We start from the raw sequence: 19266 nt of genomic DNA, 5'->3' as shown, positions 1-19266 counted from the left end.
GTGTGGACGGCAGATGCTCAACCACTGAGCCACCCAGATGTCTCAAAGGAGGAGATTTAAAAATATATATATAATAAATTGTAAATGAAGCTAATGTGAGGATGCGTCTTTCACTTTGATTAGATTATACACTCTTTAAGGGCTAGGACTTTCTTTTTTACACCTTTACTCTCCATTTCTCCTTCCTCCTTTGGAGGTGATAAGGTAGGCTATTATTGCTCACATTTGGTAATCCTTATTTGGAGTAATGTATGTGAATTGTTGAATTGACCTAGGATGTATGTATTAATTCACATTTATGCTGAACATATTAATTTGTCTACTAAGAGACTTCAGCAAGGGGCTATTGTTGTAAGAATGAAAATGCCAACTTTGTCGGGTTCTGAACCCAAGGAGAATTTTGATCAGTATATAAGAAGCATACTAAAAAAAAAAAAAAAAAAGAAGAAGAAGAAGCATACTTGTGGTCTCAGGCTTTTGGAATAAAATTAAAAAGCATGTTTTTTTGTTTTTTGTCCTGCCTTAGGTCTGCCTACAAAACCGAGTTTTCCCAGCTTCTCTTTGCTATGCTTTACAGGAGCTACTGTGGAGCTTCAACAATGATTACTAACTTTGTTTTTCAGTCTGGATTCCCTCTCATCGTCACTCTGTGCCTCTGTCATTTATATGTATATTTACTTTTATTTACCTCATTGCCTGTAAGGGAACTAAGAGTCACACTTGATCAGTTGGGATAAATTGCGTTGGGAGTCCGTACGGTAGTCGCTGAACTGCCAAGTGTTATTATTGTGCCATGACTTGATCTTCAACAATCACGAAAAACTCCGGCGCTCTGAACAACTTAGCTGGCAACCAACACAGAAAATGGCAGAAACACCGGCTACTTTACTCCACGGCTTATGATCTGGGTTTGTTTATTCATGCCTTGGACACGAGTCGGCCCTAAGGTTGGAGCTGAGCTGTTTTTCGGCGCTCGATTGCACTTCCTTGAACGATTGCTTGGGCGCTCTTCCTATGGTGTCTGGGGCGTTCGTGTATTCGGTGATCTCTTGCGCCGTTTTCTTGCTTGATGTCTTCTGAGCGGCGGCGGTGCCGGGTCGAAGGCTGACTTGTTCGCGAGGCCCCGCGCTCAGGCTGCTTTCTCCCGCTGGTCGGTAGAGCGGACCCCTTGCTTCCTTCCTGCCTCTTCCTCCCGTCGGTGGCTGAGTCCTCGCGCTGCGCTGCAGACGGAGCCCCCGCCCGTCTTGCAGGTAGGCCCGGGAGGAGCCTGGGAGGCCCGGCCCGGCATCCTTCCGCCGGCGGGTTGAGAAGACCTTGGCGCCGGCGGGTGGGCGGGCGGGTCGGCCGCGGAGACACGGCCGGAGGAGGAGCTACCCGGCTGCGTTCGGGGGCGCGGTCGGAGAGACGGCGGGCAACTGAGGGAGAGGCCGGAAGGAGGGAGATGCCGGGGCTACTCTGCGCGGTTCGGTAGGGAGGGGATGTTGGGTCTAGGGCGGGTGTTGACACCTCTAGAGTGGGGGGGGGGGTGTCGCTCTCCAAGAACGGATAGAGCTTTGCGCGCTTGACCCTCCGTTTCTCCTCCCGCCTCCCTACCCCCAAAGCTCCGGGTGTCACGATTCAATTGCGCTGGAGACCCCTCTCTGAGTCTGGCTTTTGAAGGGACCTTTGAGTAGGTGGAGGCAAGTGGAACATGGCCCCCTGGCTACTCTGAGCGAAGTGTCATGTTCTTGCTTTTTGGGGGTAGGGAAACTGAGACTGAGTTCTGGTACTTGACTTTTCCCCATGTCTCCAACAGATCTTTAAATGCACCTTAAGTCGTTTTTGTTTTTTTTTTTTGTTGTTGTTTTTTTTGTTTTGTCATTTATAAGTTCGCTTTTTTTTTTTTTTCTATTTACTTGCCACTTTATGCACACAGTGACTTGTCGTTTGCCATCTCTCCTACCTAGGAATTCAGATTCTGTCACTGTTACTTCAGAAGTGAAGAGACCATGCTGGTTTTGCTTGCCAGAGTCTGTATCATTTTTGTGAGAATAACAATGACAATTCTTCTTGGTAGAAAATTTCGTTTGCTGTCCAGATTACTTTCTGGTTGATACTTATTTTTTTCCCCTTCCCCTTAGCTTGTTCTCAGTGGAACCCTCCAACTGTGGTGTTAAGTGATTAATATCCAACGGAAAATGGTTAAGATTTTGAAATCAGATATTTGTCCTGAGAGTTTGCTTTCTAGGAAGAATCCAAAGGAAACCCAAGGAGTAGCCTTCGGAACAGCTTTATTCTTTTTTTGTTTGTTTGTTTTATTATATTCGATTAGTGGTTTAGTTATGCATATATTAAAGTTAAACAGGTTGTGTGTAAGAACCATTCAAATATTGAGATATTTAAATACAAAGTTAAAATTCTGGCAACTCCATTGTGTTTTCCATTTCTCTCCCAACTTGGAAACTTTGGGGACTAAGTGTTCTTACTCATTTTATTTTCGTTGGATTCAATGTCACGATCCTAATTTGTGTAGCTTCTTTGTTGAAAAAAAAAAATTCAGGCTAGAGGTCATTCTGGGTTGAATAAGTATTTCCATAGGATGTAGAATCAGTGGGACAGTGGTTTTAAAAGAGAACAGACTAAATTTCTAGTTGTGAGATGAAAGTATATAAGCTTATGTTCTTTTTAAACAATTTTGGAATTCTCAAGAGTTTTGGAAACATTGTTCCTCTAATTTTTTTTTTTATGTCAAAAATATTTAAATGTAGGCCCTTGGTCATGAGTGATTTCCTAGTTATCAGGACCTCAGTACTTCCAGAAAGGGATTAATGAAGAGTCAGCAGACTGGAGAATCTACATTGGGAAATTAGACTAAGAATGTATGCTTTCTGGAAAAGTTTTTATGGTAGAAGAGAATTTATAACAGAGGAAAGAATTTAGACAAGGAAGTGACATTGTCTCCAGAGGATTGATTCTGCATAGAATTTATACTTAGGGTAGTATCTCAGTGACGTTTAGTGAATGCTAAATAATAGATAAGAGTTTGCTATGAGTGTCACAAAAAATGTTAGGAACATTTTGTTATGTTTCTGTAAGCAATAATTAACCGAGATTTAAGTTGGATTGAAGAGGACAAGAAATTTGGCTGTGCTGCTGGTAGTGGGGTTATAGGGATAAAGCTTCTTAACAGCTTCTATCTTGCTTTATGATAGAAATTGACTCCACTGTTTACTTGTCTTAGTTAAATCTTATGCTGTTCTGTCAGTATGAGGTCAGGCTCTCTTCTGGCATTTCCTTTCAGAAATTTATGGGTTCAGAATATGACTTAATTTTTAGTGAGCAAGTTCTTGGGGATTATTAAAGATGTAAACTTCTTTGAATGTATTGTAGAACTTCTGGAAGGAGTTCTGTTTATCACTTGGAAAAGATTAGTTGTGTATGTCATTTAAAAACAATTAGTTATTTTTGTTAGCCATAATAATGTAGTTTTATACAGTATAATTTTCAAAATATTTTCAACACATGATAGGAAACTTAGGAAACTTTTATTCTTTTTTTTTTTTTTTTTAAAGTAAGCTCCACATCCAGTGTGGGGCTTGAATTCATGATCCTGAGATCAACAATTTGCATGCTCTACCAGCTAAGCTAGCCAGGTGCCCCAAAACTTTTATATTATTATTTTTTAAAGATTTTATTTATTCATGAGAGACACAGAGAGGAAGAGAGGCAGAGGGAGAAGCAGGCCCCTTGCAAGGAGCCCGATGCGGGACCCTTGATCCTGGACCCCAGGATCGCGCCCTGAGCCAAAGGCAGACACTCAAGCCCTAAGCCACCCAGGTGTTCCCAAAACCTATTTTTTTGATCATCATTCAAAGCTCCTTATTAACACTGAATCCAGACATTTGTGATCTTAAAGGATTTTCGTGAATGTTGACAGTTTATGTTGACAACTTATCTCACTGTTTCCATTTATCCTGCTCTGAAAGGAATTGGATAAAAAGTTTTGTTGTTAACACACTGTGATCTTTTATTTTTTAAATTTTATTTTTAAAGATTTATGTATTTATTTTAGAGAGAGAGAAAGGGAGCGAATCTCAAGCAGACTCCCTCCTGAGCATGGAGCCCTACCACAGGAGGCTTGAACTCACAGCCCTGAGATCATGACCTGAGCCAAAACCCAGAGTCGGAAGCTCAAACCAACTTAGCCACCCAGGCACCCAGGTCTCTTTTTTAAGGATGTGTCTCAGCTTTGATAGAATTATTTTGGAATAGGATGCAGATCTTTTTACCCAGTGATTTGGTTTACCAAAAAAACAAAACAAAAAACCAAAACAAAAAAAAAACAAAAAAAAACCAAACCCTTAAGTTCCTTTGGTCATAGTCATTCTTGTTTCTTTCTCCAATTGTTTCTAATAAACCCAGAGAGAACTTTCTGTTTCTTGTCATAATTTCTGTTTGTACAGAAGTACTATGGTACAACCTGTCCTCTGGTTTGGGGGTAATTTATATTTTATTTTCAAGCCCTTTCTCCCTCCGAAATTAATTAGATCTGTTTTTTCCCCTTTTTTCAAAGCTAAAATTAGTTTCTGATAGATAAAAATTTTGTGATCAGTTATTGTCAGAATGTATTTATGTGCCTAGTAGTATGTGGCAGTCTGCCAAAGTGATGTGGTAAGAAGAAAACAGAGTAAGGAATCAGGAGACCTGCGTTTAAGTCCTAGGCTTATGAGCTTCCTAGCTGGGAAATCCTGTACAAATTATTTAAGGAGGCCGTAGGGAAGGCTACTGCCCTTTATTGGGCATTTACCGTGTCATGTTCTTTACATGTATTATCTCATTCAATACTTGTAACAGTCCTTTAAGGCAGATATTATTTTCCCAGTAGATCCTGAACTCAGAGTAAGTAATTTGGCCAAGATCACACAGCAAATATGTAGCAGAGGTGGGATTTAAATTCGATGCTTTGAATACTTTTATGAATCTGTATTTAAAGAATGGGAAAGAGAATACTTCTAATACTTCTGTTGAGAAAAAGCACATGAAGCTGCTTTAAGAAGATAAGGTGCTCTTCAGATGTTAACTACTATGCTATCTTACAGCAACAGTGAGTAAATGTCATCTAGGTTCTTGGACACCTTGCTTCTTTTAGGGCAGCATTATGCCTGACAGTCATGGAGAATAGAGGTGACAAACATTAGGCCAGCATTGGAGGAGCTTACTAATATGTAGGTGGAAAGGAGTGAGTGCCTGGAAATGCTAGTGAAAAGACAACTTTTAGGTGCTGCATGTTTATGAGGTGAGACTGAAAATATTTATCCCCTCTCTTCCAGTTAGTCTTGCCTGCAGATCTGTAGGTTAGTATCTTTTCTATCTTGTTCTCTGTCTCAGAGTTGATAATCTCCACTTCACCTAAACTTTTTTCTTTCATCATTGAGTACTGTTCTTGTACTGTGTGGTTTCCTAAGGTACAATACATTCCTTGCAGACCTTTTGGAACTATTTTTTTATTGTGACTCTTTTTCAACTCTTACCTTTTCATACTTGTTCATCTAGCAAATATTTATTGAATGCTCATTAGATGCTGGGATACAAAGGTAGACATGTGTGTTCTTGTTCTTCCCGAGTTTATTCCAGTGGGGAGCAGAGTTGAACAGTATCTGATAAATATTGAAAGAAACAAACTGGATAACAGAGAGGTGAAGGAGTGAGGAGAGGAGGGCACTGGGTGTTCTCGGGGCGGGGGGGGGGGGTAGAGTCATCAGTTATGGCATCCTTAATCCCCTTAAAAAGTTACAGTCACAACATATTAAGGTTCTCTTGCTACTATCACAAAGGAAGTCTTCATTTAAAATTACTACACGTAATATTTGTTACTTCTTGTGTGGTGATACTGGATTTGGCATAATAAAGGATGACTATGACTTGAAAAATTCAACATGCTTGGCTAGTGAGTTTAATTTTTTACTTCTAATGTGACCTGAATTTAATTAGTTCTCATTTATTAATTTTTCTCAAAATAGCTGTTCTTTGGAGGTTGAGTTCAATGAATTTGAACACTGGATACATGCCTTCAGGTTTATTTGTAGCAGGGACTGAGCTGAAGTACTTAGCCTTGTATAAGGGGAAAGACTTATGTATAAGGATTGTCGTGAAATTGAGAGAGGGAATATATAAGCTATTGGTGAGTATGTTTATACAGTAATACATACAATGTACTATATGTATATTGTATACACTATATACAGTGTAATAATACGATCTTGTTTGGTGCCTTTCTTCCAAGATATTACAAGTATTTTGTAGTATTTTTTTGCTGTTGGTTATTGAAATCGTATTTCTCTCTGTAGAATTAACTGAGGCAAATTTCACATTTCATGATTTCATCATTTATTTATTTCTGCTCCCCAGGCTAGAACATAAATTCATTCTTCCATGAATTAAAATTACTTTGCTTTAGGTGTAAATGTTTATGATGTAATGACACATTTGAAATTTTGCTGAGTTGCAGAGGATTAATATGCTTGTTTAATTTGGGAAGAGAATTGGAGTATTTCAGTCTAGCTGACCAGTGAAAACAGGGTAGAAAAACATGTCTTCCCAGACTCTAGAATAACAGTCTAATGGCCCTGATTCTTGGAGCCAGGCAGTCTGAGTCCAAATCTCAGGGCCACTATTTACTAGCTCTGCACCTTGAACAAGTTACTTAACCTCTCTGTGCCTTTCTTCATGCGTAGAATAGCATTCAATTGTGAGAATTGAATAAGTTAATATATGTAAAGCATGTAGAACAGATAGTGCTATATATGCCAGTTATAATTTTCAATATTATTACTATAGCACGATAAAGATTGTATATTCCCCAAAAGAAGAACAAATAATAGTGATGCTTAGATTGAAGTTTAGTGTCTTTTGAGAAAAGTTGAATAGGGAATAGGAATTTAAAGCAGCATATTTATTCTTCCTTTCCCTCAATGTGCTTCAAGTTAAAGTAATAGGATGCATCTTTACTGGGAAAGAGAAACCTAGAAAGCAACAGTGTCTTAAAGAATTCCAAATAGAAGAGAAATGGCAAAATTTTGAGGATTCTGTAATATGTTGGTAAGACAGGCCAGAGCTATTTTAGGAACAGAACATGTCTTTGCAAAACAGGTAGAAAATTTATAGCGTCTGAATTTTATCATCTATTTGAACTGTGATTAGTGCTTGAAGGATTTGGAAGAAGTTGACTTAAGGCATGGAAAAGAATGATATTTAGGGAAAAGTCAAAGCTACCAAATCACCTTGAGTAAACTTCTGGAAGAGTGAACATACTTTTTGTATAGTGGTAAAAACTGGGAATCTAGTAGAGTCCGTTTTTTATTACTCTCATCCCTTGTGCCATTATAAATTGTGGGTGGCTTCAGTCTTTGCATTAACTATCTTTGTTTTCGTCTCTGCAATGTTTCTACTCTGTCATTTTAAAAATCTGTTTAATGTTGAAATGGAATCTTGTTTTTTTTTTCATTCATTCATTCATTCAGTAAATGTTTATTGAATGTCCACCATTGTGCTAAGTGTTGTGAATACCATAATAAGAGCTAATCAGAACCAGTGTTTATTGAAGTGCTTTGTTCCAGGTACTGTACCAAGAGCTTTGTGTCATTGATTCTTTTTATTCTTTTTTTTTTTAAGATTTTATTTATTTATTTGTGAGAGACACAGAGAGAGAGAGAGGCAGAGACACAGGCAAAGGGAGAAGCAGGCTCCATGCAGGGAGCCCGATGTGGGACTTGATCCCGATGTGGGACTTGATCCCGGAACTCCAGGATCACGCCCTGGGGCCGAAGGCAGGGGCTCCACTGCTGAGCCACCCAGTTGTCCTGTTTCTTTTTATTCTTGCAACAGTTTTACGGTGTAGGTACTTTTATGCTCCGCATTTCATAGATGTGGAGATTGTGGCTCAGAGAGGTTAATCACTCTGGTTATGTTGTGGGAAATTTTAGAAATTTGTGGAAAAAATTTTGGAAATTATGGAAAATTTGGAAGTGGGAGAAGTATGATAGTTAAGATGTCTTATTGTGGTCCAGGCAAAAGATGATCATGGCTTGGATTAGGCTCTAAGCCATGGAGATGGAAGGAATTAGAGTCAGTAGACATTTTATTTTTATTTTTGTTTATGTTAAAATTCAATAGATATTTTAGAGTTAGGACAGGCAAGATTTAATAATGGACTGGATATGTGGGAGGAGGGAAGAGTCTAGTATGATTCCTTTATTTCTGGCATGTGCACCTGGGTAAATGAAGTTAACCATTTCTGAGATGGAAATATTTGAGAAGGAGCAGATTTTGAGTAGAGTTGGGGAATAGAATGAAGGTCTTAACTCTGGTCATGCTGAATGTGAGCTCTCTGAAAACATGCAAGTGGAGACATCAAGCAAGGAGCCTTTCAGTGCTGCTGGAAGGGGCGCTGGCAGTAAATCTGGATGCTCTTGGTAGATAGGTGGTATTTACAGTCAAGGAAAATGGCCAAGATTATTCAGAGAGAATACATGTATAGACTAGAGGAGGAGAGTGTTCCTGACCAAGCTCCAAGGAATTTAATAGGAAATCTAGGAAACTGAGAAGGGAACATGTTTTTTGTTTTTTGTTTTTGGGCGGGGGGATCATGTTTTGAGAAGAAAGTCATTTGCCTGTATTTTTTGGATTTAGCAACACAAAGATCATTGATGATCATAACAACAGTGTTGGAGGATTGTAGGGCCAGAAGCCACACTGAAGTGGATTTAAAAAGTGGGAAGGGAGGAAGTAGAGATGGTTTCTATATTTTGGTAATTAACATGCCTATCTACCCATAAGAAGTAATACTTTAAGAAGAGGTAATATAATAAGGTCTGTGACAGTAGGAACAATACCTTTTTATTTTCTCCTTGGCTGCCTAGCCTTGGTGTCTTGCCAGGAAGTTGGATTAAAGCAGAAAGAGGTTAAGGAATGAGGATAACTGCAAAATGGCAGGAGTAGAGATTCTCATGGTCTTTATATGTAGCCTTGGAATTTAAGAGTGTATGTCCTTTTTATCTTTGCTATCATTAGCTTCTCTTTTTTTTACCCACCTACCTAAAGCATCTTTGTATTTTGGTGTTACTGGCTTTTAAAAAGTTCATTCCTTACGTTTATTTTTTCTTGTTGCTTTCTTATGGTCATTGTTGCTATAGTCTTATAGCTGATGTGCTTGGCTATTTATCTCTATTCACTCATTTATTGGTTCTTATTATCATATAGAATACTATATAACTGGGGCTCTAGATTTTATTTTGGTTTCTGTTTTGTTTCTTATTTACATAGTCTTTGCTTAGAGTCTAATAGGTTATACTGAGACATTTTTGCTACCAGTCCACCTGGAATATTTTTTTAAAGATTTTATTAATTTATTCATGAAAGACACAGAGAGAGGCAGAGACATAGGCAGAGGGAGGAGAAGCAGCCTCCATGCAGGGAGCCCGATGTGAGACTTGATCCCTGAGCTCCGGGATCAAGTCCTGAGCCGAAGGCAGAGCTCAACTGCTGAGCCATCCAGATGTCCCTCTACCTGGAATTTTATATAATGACTTTGAGGGAAGGGCTAAGCATTTTATGGATATTGTCCCCGTTAGTCTTCTAGCATTCTTTTTTAGTTTATTGAGGTAAAATTCACATAGCACAAATTTAAGCATTTTATTCTGTTACATTTTATTATTTTTAAAATATTTTATTTATTTTATTTTAGAGAGAGTGCACTCATAAGTGTGAGTCGGGGAGGAGAGACCAAGGAAGGGGAAGAGGCAGAGAATCTCAAGCAGAGTCCCTGGTGGAGCGGGAGGATGCGGGCTTAATTTCACCACCCTGAGATGTTGACCTGAGGTGAAACCAAGATTTGGACGATTAACAGACTGAGCCACCCAGGCACTCCCCAAAATAACCATTTTATTTTATTTAAAAAAAAAATTTTTTTTTATTTAAAAAAATATTGTATTTATTTGATAGAGCATGTGCACAGGAAAGAGCACTAGTGAAGGGATGCCAAGGAAGAGGGAGAAGCCAGCTCCCCAGTGAGCAGGGAGCCTGAGCATGCAGAGCTTGACCCCAGGCCCTGGGATGATGACCTCAATCAAAGGCAGATGCTTATTAATCAACTGAACCACTGAGGCATCCCACCAAAATTAACCATTTTATTTATTCAAAATTAACCATTTTATTTTATTTATTTTTTTCAAATTTAACCATTTTAAAGTGAACAATTCAGTGATGTTTAGTACATTCATAGTATTGTGCAACCACCACCTCTATCTAGTTCTAGAATGTTTTAATTATCCTTTTTCCAGTTATGCAGTTTCTTTTCATTTTCCTCCTTCCACCAGCCCTGGAAACCAGCAATCTGCATTCTGTATCTATGGATTGATTTATTCTGGCTATCTTATATAAATGAGATCATAACATTACATAACCTTTCGTGTGTGTGTGTGTGTGTGTGTGTGTGTATACACACACCAATAATCTGTCCATTTATCCACTGGTGAATGTTTGGACTGTTTCCACCTTTTGGGTATCATGATTAGAGCTACCATAAACATATATGTGTGAGTACTTGTTTCTAGTTGTTTTGGGTATCTACATAGGAGTGTAATTGCAGAGCTGTCTCGTAATGTATTATTGTTGTGATTCTTCCCAGACCATAGGGATCAAGCCAACATCTGCAGCTTCCACAAAGGGTGTGATTTGAGAGCTATTGGCTGGGCTTAAGTTGGGATTGAGAATCTCTTTCCTTTATGTTTAACTTCTTGAGGAACTGAATTCTCCTAACATACTGGTTTTGTTATCTACATTTTACTGATGGGGTAATTGAGGTACAGCATCTGCATGGTTTTAAACTTCCTATCTTCAGAGCAAGTCAGTGATGGAACTGAAAATTTAAGACATGTTCTTTGTCTAAGATGACCCATCTAAACAATGTTGCGATTTCATGAAGCTTTTTAAAATGGACTTCCTATATTTTTTAATCTCTTGAAGGGATATTGTTCAGGTGCTATTAAGCAGATGTTCTTTTTCCATAGACGACAAGAGGGAATGTGTTTTAATTGCAGCAGACGGGATATAGATTACAAATTAGAAAGTACTTCCTGACAACAAGATACTGGAATATTACCAAAGAACATTGTGAAATATCTTCTTCAAAGACTTAGTAACTATCTTTCTAGGATGATTTAGGTGTGGGCTTGTTAAGGAATGAGGGAGATGAGAAAGACAACTTGCTGAGGTCCCTGGTTAACCCCAGGACATAGGTTTTATGATTAATCAAAACAGTATCTCTGGCATTGTAATGAGTATGTTTTCATTTTCTTTATGAAGAAATAATCAGTAGAGAGTAGGTAAATTGCTCAAGGTCTCCTGATAAAATGGAACATTAGCATTTTGAATCTTTTTGGCTCTTGAGTTGAATGCTCAGGGATTGTGTGTGTGTGTGTGTGTGTGTGTGTGTGTATTATATATACATATAAATGTCTTTTCATGGCTGTGTGATGTATTATTGTGATTCTTCCTAAACCGTAGGGCTCGAAGCCAACATCTGCAGCTTCCATAGAGTGTATGATTTGAGAGTTGTTGGCTGGGTTTAGATTAGGACTGAGAATTTTTTCCTGTAAAAATTGGTTTGGTCTTTAGATATGTAGAAATGGGAACACATTATCAGTAACAGACTACAGTAATAGATTCTTAATGACTATTTAGGAAGGGCCAGGTTAAAATTGCAGGTAAAGGTGCACAGGACATAAATGTATTTTTGTTTTGTAGTGCTTGGAGAAAAAGAAGCCCAGAAGATGGGCAAATGAAGATTAAATTCTATTGTAGAACATTAACATAAAAATGCTCATTAAATGTAGTATTAAGTTGCCAGTTTAAGTGCTCAGCTCAGGAAATGCCAAAGTTAAGGTACTGAGAATGTTAACACATTCACCTGACACTTAGAGTCAATATTAAAGTATCTCATAAAGGATCTCTTGCTATTATCAAAATCACATTTTGAGATCCATGGGTCATTGACTGGGAAGCTAACCTGGGAGGGGGTATTACCTTGGTAGGTAGTTTTAATGCATTTATTTTGTTTATTTTAGTTGAGCTGTGGGAGCACTTACTTGTTCACTTCTCTGCTACCAAAAATATCGTCAAATATATTTATTGAGTTTTCTTAAATTGGCAACAACTGTTACCTCTGCAGGATAAAAGAGAGGGGAGCCAACTTTTGAATACTAACCATGTACTGGGAATTTTGTATTTTCTTCTCCATATAGTATTCATAACCTATAAAGTGGGTGGTGATACCTCTATTTTAAAGGACAGGAAAAGGTGAAACTTTTTCTTGCCAAAGGTTATACACATGGTGAATAGCAAAGCTGAGATGGAGAAGTTAGTCTTCTGTTTTAAATTAGTGTTTTTCTTTTTGTATACTATCATTTGTTTTTAAAATTTAATTAATTTTTTAAAAAAGATTTTGTTTATTCATGAGAGAGAGAGGCAGAGGGAGAAGCAGGAGCTTCCTGCAAGGAGCCCGATGTGATACTTGATCCCCAATCCTGGGATCATGCCCTGAGCTGAAGGCAGATGCTCAACCGCTAAGCCACCCAGGCATCCCAATTTTTTTTTTAAGTAGACTCGCGGCAACTGGATGGCTCTATCAGTTGAGTGTTTGACTCTTGGTTCGGCTCAGGTCATGATCTCATGGGTTGTGGGATCAAGCCCCTTGTCAGGCTCCAAGCTCAGCTGGGAGTCTGCTTGAAGATTCTCTCCCTCTGCTCCACCCCCTGATTGTGCATGTATACCACCTCTTTCTCTCTCTCTAAAATAGACAAATCTTTATATGTATTATATATATATTATATATATGAAACTATTATATATATATACACTATTATATATATATATATATATATATATATATATATATATATATATATATATATATAGTAGTCTCCATGCCCAATGTGGGTCTTGAACTCACAGGCCCAAGACCAAGAGTCCCATGCTCTACTGAGTGAGCCAGCCCCAAGTTAGTGTTTTTCAAGCTGTGTTCTTTGGATGTGCCGAAGGGGTGGCTGGCTGTGAGTCAGGAAGAGCTTTGGTTCTCCCACTGTGCTTAAACCAGAACAGCTCAACTTTGATCTCTCTTGTATTTTAGTGTTTTCACATAAGATTGTATTTAGAGAAAGGGTATCTGCTTCTTTTTTTTTTTTTTTTTAAGATTTTATTTATTTATTCATGAGAGACACACAGAGAGAGGCAGAGACACAGGCAGAGGGAGAAGCAGGCTCCATGCAGGGAGCCCGATGTGGGACTCCCGGGTCTCCAGGATCACGCCCTGGGCCAAAGACAGGCACTAAACCGCTGAGCCACCCAGGGATCCCCCAGGGTATCTCCTTCTTAAAAGAAAGAAAACCTGGAAGACCACTGAGGAATCATGAAAGAAAATTAGTGAAAATAACCCGAAGATTGAAAAGACAACTAAATTACATACCTGCTAGTCAGGAAATTATGTCAAAATTTGAAGTAACTTGATGTCCCAGCCACACGTGCAGTGCAGTTATTCTGTCCTTGGGGAGTGTCAGATAGTGGGATAGGAGCATGCACTCTAGAGTTGAAAATCTGGCTCGGGCCATGGAGTTTGGGGATACTTCTATAAACCTGGCACACATAAATATACAGTGGGGTGATAGCACCTATCTTTCATGAGTGGATCAGAAATAACATGCAAGATGCTTGGCTCATAGTGGATACCCCTAAAATACTAGCTGTTGGTAAGATGATGATGATATTGTTGATGGCTTTTAATTTTTTTTTAGAGTGTATTGACATCCCCCCCCCCCCAAATGCCTGAAGAACTTCTTCCATATCAAGGATAGGCAGTCCTTTACCTCTATATGTACCACATCATGTGTTTAGCATGTTTGTTTTTGATAGTCTTTAAACTGTGCATGTTGATGTAGTTATGAATATATCTGTAGATGAGTAAAGAAAACCCAGGGGCTCCTGAGTGGCTCAGTTGGTTAAGTGTCTGCCTTGGGTTCAGGTTGTGTCCCCGGGGGTAGAGCCTCGGGTTGTTGGGCTCCCTGCTCAGTGAGGAGTCTGCTTCTCCCTCTCCCACTCCTTCCCCACTTGTGCTTTCTCTCTCAAATAAAATCTTTAAAAAGAGAGAGAGAGAAAAAAAACCTTTACCTCATTAAATTCATTTTCATTGGACTTAAAAGCAATTGTAGAAAGGAAGCTCATATAATGAATTGAGAAACCTGGGCTTTTGTCTCAGAGCTACTCTTAGTAAGTCTTGTAACAATAGACAGGTGAATTTAACTTTCTAATATGTTATGTTCAAAATGACGTCTGAATCACTTTTAACTCTGTACATCCATGACTTGACCAAAAAGTTTAGAGATACTTTATTTTCATTGCCAAATTAATTATTTTTCTTTTTAAAAATAGGCTTGTCCCTAGCTTAGAGCCCAATGCAGGGCTTGAACTCATGACCCTGAGATGAAGACCTGAACTGAGATTGAGTCTCTTAGCTGTCTGAGCCACCCAGGTGCCTCTCACTGCCAAAATTTTAAAAAATTACGGCATTATTTTTTGGAGAAGGAACTTCATGCTGATGTGAGCTGGCAAGCTTTTGTTCCTACTTATTGAGTGTGCTCAGGGCAGTGTTTTGTACAGAAGTTGTATATCAGAGCAGAATTGAAACTAGTAACAATCGTAAAGGAAACTCATGTGTGAAATTATCATTTGCTTTTGGGTAGATAGCTGGATTCTTCAAACTCATAGCACTTTGTACTTGCTTGTGAGGAGTACTTGCCACATTTCAGTATGGTAGCTGTATAGTCACAGTATACTATGGTTGTAGACTCCTTACTAGACTGAAAGCTCATTGAGGTTGGAGGCCTATCCTGGTTTTTGTTTTATTTTACCTCTCTGTCCCTGTCACCTAGTGTAGGGCTGGGAATATAGTATAGCTTCCCCAAGATATGCTAAATGGAAAAAAAATTGGATCAGAGTCAGCGACATATGTGGAAAATGGCTTCTGTCTAAATACACGTGTTGAATTTATTGACTCTCATCTGTTGGCATGTGATAAAGAAAAACCTGGTAAAGTGGGAAAAACAGTAGTTTTATAGCTTTGAACACCAACTTTATCATGTACTCACTATTTGATTATGGGTAAGCAATTTTATATTGAGTCAGATTTTGTAAAATGGAAGAGGAATAGAAGGGGGCTTAAAGAGAGAATATATAAAACATTACTACATAATAGTGTAGTAGTTATTACAAAAATGGATGTTTTAAAAATTGTCAACAATACATTTTACACTTCTGCTTGAAGCAGGAATATGTTTTCAGGAAGTTTGTTTGCTGTGTCTTGAGTATGTGGGAGAATTATCCCCTGTAACAATTTTCTGCTGAAAAGAAATCTTTTAGCATTTCTTCTTTTCTGGGCCTATGAAGAGTTCCATGGAGGAGGCAGAGAGGGGGTTGGGATCCTAGAATAGCTGCTGAAGACCTTGCATTTGTGTGATCTCTTTAGAATGCTACTTCTATATTGTAACTCTCTTGTTCACTCTCACTAAATGTGGCTGACTCAGCTACTGTACATTAGCATGGTAAACATTTGTCAGATTTGTCCCAGTCAGAAAATATTCTAAGGATGCCTGGGTGGCTCAGTGGTTGAGCGTCTGCTTTTGGCTCAGGTCACAATCCCGTGGTCCTGGAATCGAGTCTTGCATCAGGCTCCCTGCAGGGAGCCTACTCCCTCTGCCTGTGTCTCTGCCTCTCTGTCTGTGTATCTCATGAATAAATAAATCTTTATTTTTTTAATATTTTATTTATTTATTAATGAAAGACACACACAGAGAGAGAGAGAGGCAGAGAGGCAGAGACATGGGCAGAGGGAGAAGCAGGCTCCACACAGGGAGCCCGACGTGGGACTCGATCCCAGGATTCCAGGATCACGCCCCGGGCCGAAGGCAGGCACCAAACCGCTGAGCCACCCAGGGATCCCCCCCTTTTTAAAAAAAAAAAAAAAATTATTTATTTATTAATGAAAGACAGTGAGAGAGAGAGAGAGAGGCAGAGGCACAAGAATAAATCTTTTTTTTTTTAAAAAAGAATATTCTATACCTACCATTGTCCTTGGCACTTAAAGATTTTTTTTTAAAGCTCTCTATGATACATGATAATAGGTGAAATAGGTAGGTTGCAGAGTAATATGTAGTATATATAATCCCATTTTTATACAGGAAAAAAAAAAAAACCCTGCTAGATACCTATATGTTTATATGAGCAGTGAGTTTGCATGGTTACCTTAGGAGGGTGGGTATGGGAAATTGACCAGACTATTGTTTTACTTGTTGCAATGAGCATGTGTTACCTTTTTTTTTTAAGTTAAACTTTTTATTTTGACATAATTATAGATTTATAGGCAGTTGAAAGAAATAATAGAGGGAGACAAAGAAAGTGAGATAGTATGTGTGTATCCTTTATCCTGGCTTCCTCCAATGGTAACATCTTACAAAACCATAATACACTGCCACAACAAGGATATTGCCATTGATACAGTCAAGATAGTAGAACATTTCCTTCACTACAAGGATGTCTCCTGATGCCCTTTTATAGTCATGCCCACACCCCATATCACGTGGTGCACATAACTTAGTTACCTTGATTTCTGGTGCTTTGCTCTAGAATCAGAGCAATAATAATAACACTATAGTTTTCCTTGTCTCTCATCTGATGATGTTCTCTCACTATTATTTCTTAAAGTTGCATGTAGATCTACAATTACCTCAAAACAAAAAGTTTAATTTAAAATTATAAATATTAATTAATGCACTGCTCTAGGAGTCAAGTAATGGTTAGCTCTGGTGAGGTTAGCCCCTTTTATGAAGAGGTAGGTTGAGGCATGGATGTCATGGAATTTGCCTAAGGGTTTAGCATGAGTCACTGTGTTCTGACTCACATTCACTTGAATTTATTCATTCTCTCTTCTGAATCAACTGTTTATAATTATGATCTTCCAAATGTGAAGACACAAAAAGGATTTTTTTCCACATCTGAGGTTTAATGCCTGTTCTGTAGACGCAGTGTGTATTGTAGCTAGAGCATGGAGTTTGGCAACTGATATGATTTTGAATCTTTCCTCCAATGGGCAAATAATTTAACCTCTGTAAGCCTCAGTTTTGTGATTTGTGAAATGGGGATAATGATTGTACGTATCTTCATAGTGTCATTGTGAGAAATAAATGAGATACTGTATGGAAAAGCAGATAGCACTTCCAGGTGTATGGCAAATGTTCAATGAGTGTTACATAAAAGTATTGCTTTAAATATGTGTTATATTCTGTCACTTGTGTTGGAGATAATTGGATAAATAGTGAGATTTTTCTGCTACGTACTTACAAGGCTTTAAGATCACTGTTTACTTTTGGGGCGTCTGCCTTCAGCTCATGTCATGATCCCAGGATCCTGGGATCAAATCCAACGTTGCGGGGGGCAGGGGGTGTCCCTGCTTAGCAGGGAGTCTGCTTCTCTCTCTCCTGCCTCTTATCCCTACTTGTGTGCTTGCTCTCTCAAATAAATAGATAAAATATTTTTTAAAAAGAAATCTCTACTTCTGAGGTAAGGATGCTTTCAAATTTAGTCTTACATATAATTACTTAAAAATAGGAAGTGATGTTAGATTATATTCATTATAGTATTTAAAAATTTTTTTAAAGATTTTATTTATATGAGAGAAAGCATGATTTAGGGGAGAGGCAGAGGGAGAGGGAGAAACAGACTCTCCCCACTGAGCAGGGAGTCTGATGTGGGGCTCCATTCCAGAACCCTGGGGTTATTACCTGAGCCAAAGGCAAACGCTTAACCTGAGCCACCTAGGCACACCTATAATATTAATTTATGTGAAAATATTTTAAAATTTCTCCTGACTTATTCATATTTTCTCAGGTTCATTCATAGAAAAATAGGAAGTGATTTGCCCCCATTGATTTCCTCCCTTTAATCTGCTCCCCCAACAACATTACTTTCCATATTTTCTTCCAAGCATATGAATACTTGAAAGTATCCTCATTATTATTATTATTTTTTAAGATTTGTAATTTATTTGAGAGAGAGAGGGAGAGAGAGAATCCTTAAGCAGGCTCCACACTGAGCATGGAGCCTGATGTGGGGCTTGATTCCTGGAGCCTGAGATCAAGAGCTGGTTGCCCAACTGACTGAGCCACCCAGGTACCCTGAAAGTATCCTCACTTTTTAATTACATAATCACATAAGTTTCTTGAGGGCAGGAATGTTCTTGTTCAGTATAGTATCCCCAGTGCCTAAAATAGTGCTGAGTACATAGTAGGTGTTCAATAAATGTTTCTTGGCTATCATTGTTTTTGTATCCTTCTCCTTCCCTTAAATGTTTTTCGTTTGGAAAGTTGGGGAAATGGAATGCAGATTCTAGTCAGAGCTTGAAGTGGCTAGGTTCTTAAATCCAGTAGCTTATTTTAATTGGCTGAGAAATGTGATTGGCAAGATGGACGAGGGAGGCAGACCTTTTAGCATAAGAGCTCTACGTTTAATAATTTGACTTCTTTTCCTGAAGCCTTGAGGGAAATTTTTTCTTTCCCTATTCTAGTCAGCCAAGAACCTGACCTGGGCTGACTCTAACATTGGAGAACACTGAACACAGTATCTGCTGAGCCAGGAACTGGGAGTCAAGCTCTCTTCTGATACTATCTGAAGGGAAAGCCTGAATTCAAATCCTGCTTTGGCTACCGACTCATCTTGCAAACCTAGATGTGTTTCTTAACTTCTTCCAGGTTTTATTTTTCTTAAATAATCTCATCTCAGTAATCTCAGTAATATCATCTGTTTTGGGGCTTGTGAGGATTCTTAGGTTAATGTTCTCAAAGCATCTTACGGTGCTGTTGCTGTGTCTCCAGGGGTTTCCAGGAGTACTGGGGGCAGTGTGTTACTCCTGGTAGGAGAGTTACAGTCTTCTTTTTCCCAAAGACTGTGCAGAAAACAGAAAGATGCCATCTTCATGATTTGAAGCCGGCTCTACTTCAACCTCCTAATATTGGTGGATGAAAGGTATGTTTTTGCCAAAGTCATTGGGCCTGTTTGCCTGAGGCAGCTGTGGGGGTCAATTCCCAGTTCTGGGGTTAGGCTGTTTTTGCTTCTGTGAAATTTCTTCCATCAAAAGCTCCTTTTTTTCCTTTGCTTACTAATAGAAGATCTCTTGCCATTTTTGCGCCT

At 38.7% G+C, this 19266-nt stretch overlaps 1 protein-coding gene across 13 annotated transcripts in view; it reads left to right on the top strand.

Moving 5' to 3' along the window:
- Positions 1 to 526: 526 nt before the first annotated feature.
- The window catches only part of AMBRA1 (autophagy and beclin 1 regulator 1), a 171862-nt gene continuing 153122 nt past the window's right edge, over positions 527 to 19266 (top strand). For 4 of the 13 annotated variants that reach the window (XM_072760305.1, XM_072760303.1, XM_072760300.1 and 1 more), the window contains exon 1: positions 1346 to 1467. The gene's annotated coding sequence lies outside the window, so the exon portion shown is untranslated. The other 9 variants (XR_012001887.1, XM_026004094.2, XM_026004096.2 and 6 more) reach the window with 8 other exon arrangements.

Source organism: Vulpes vulpes, chromosome 5 (assembly GCF_048418805.1).
Source record: "Vulpes vulpes isolate BD-2025 chromosome 5, VulVul3, whole genome shotgun sequence".
In the NCBI taxonomy this organism is placed as follows: domain Eukaryota; kingdom Metazoa; phylum Chordata; class Mammalia; order Carnivora; family Canidae; genus Vulpes; species Vulpes vulpes.
The sequence above is the reverse complement of the archived record's forward strand: the minus strand, read 5'-3'. Positions and strand labels throughout refer to the sequence as shown.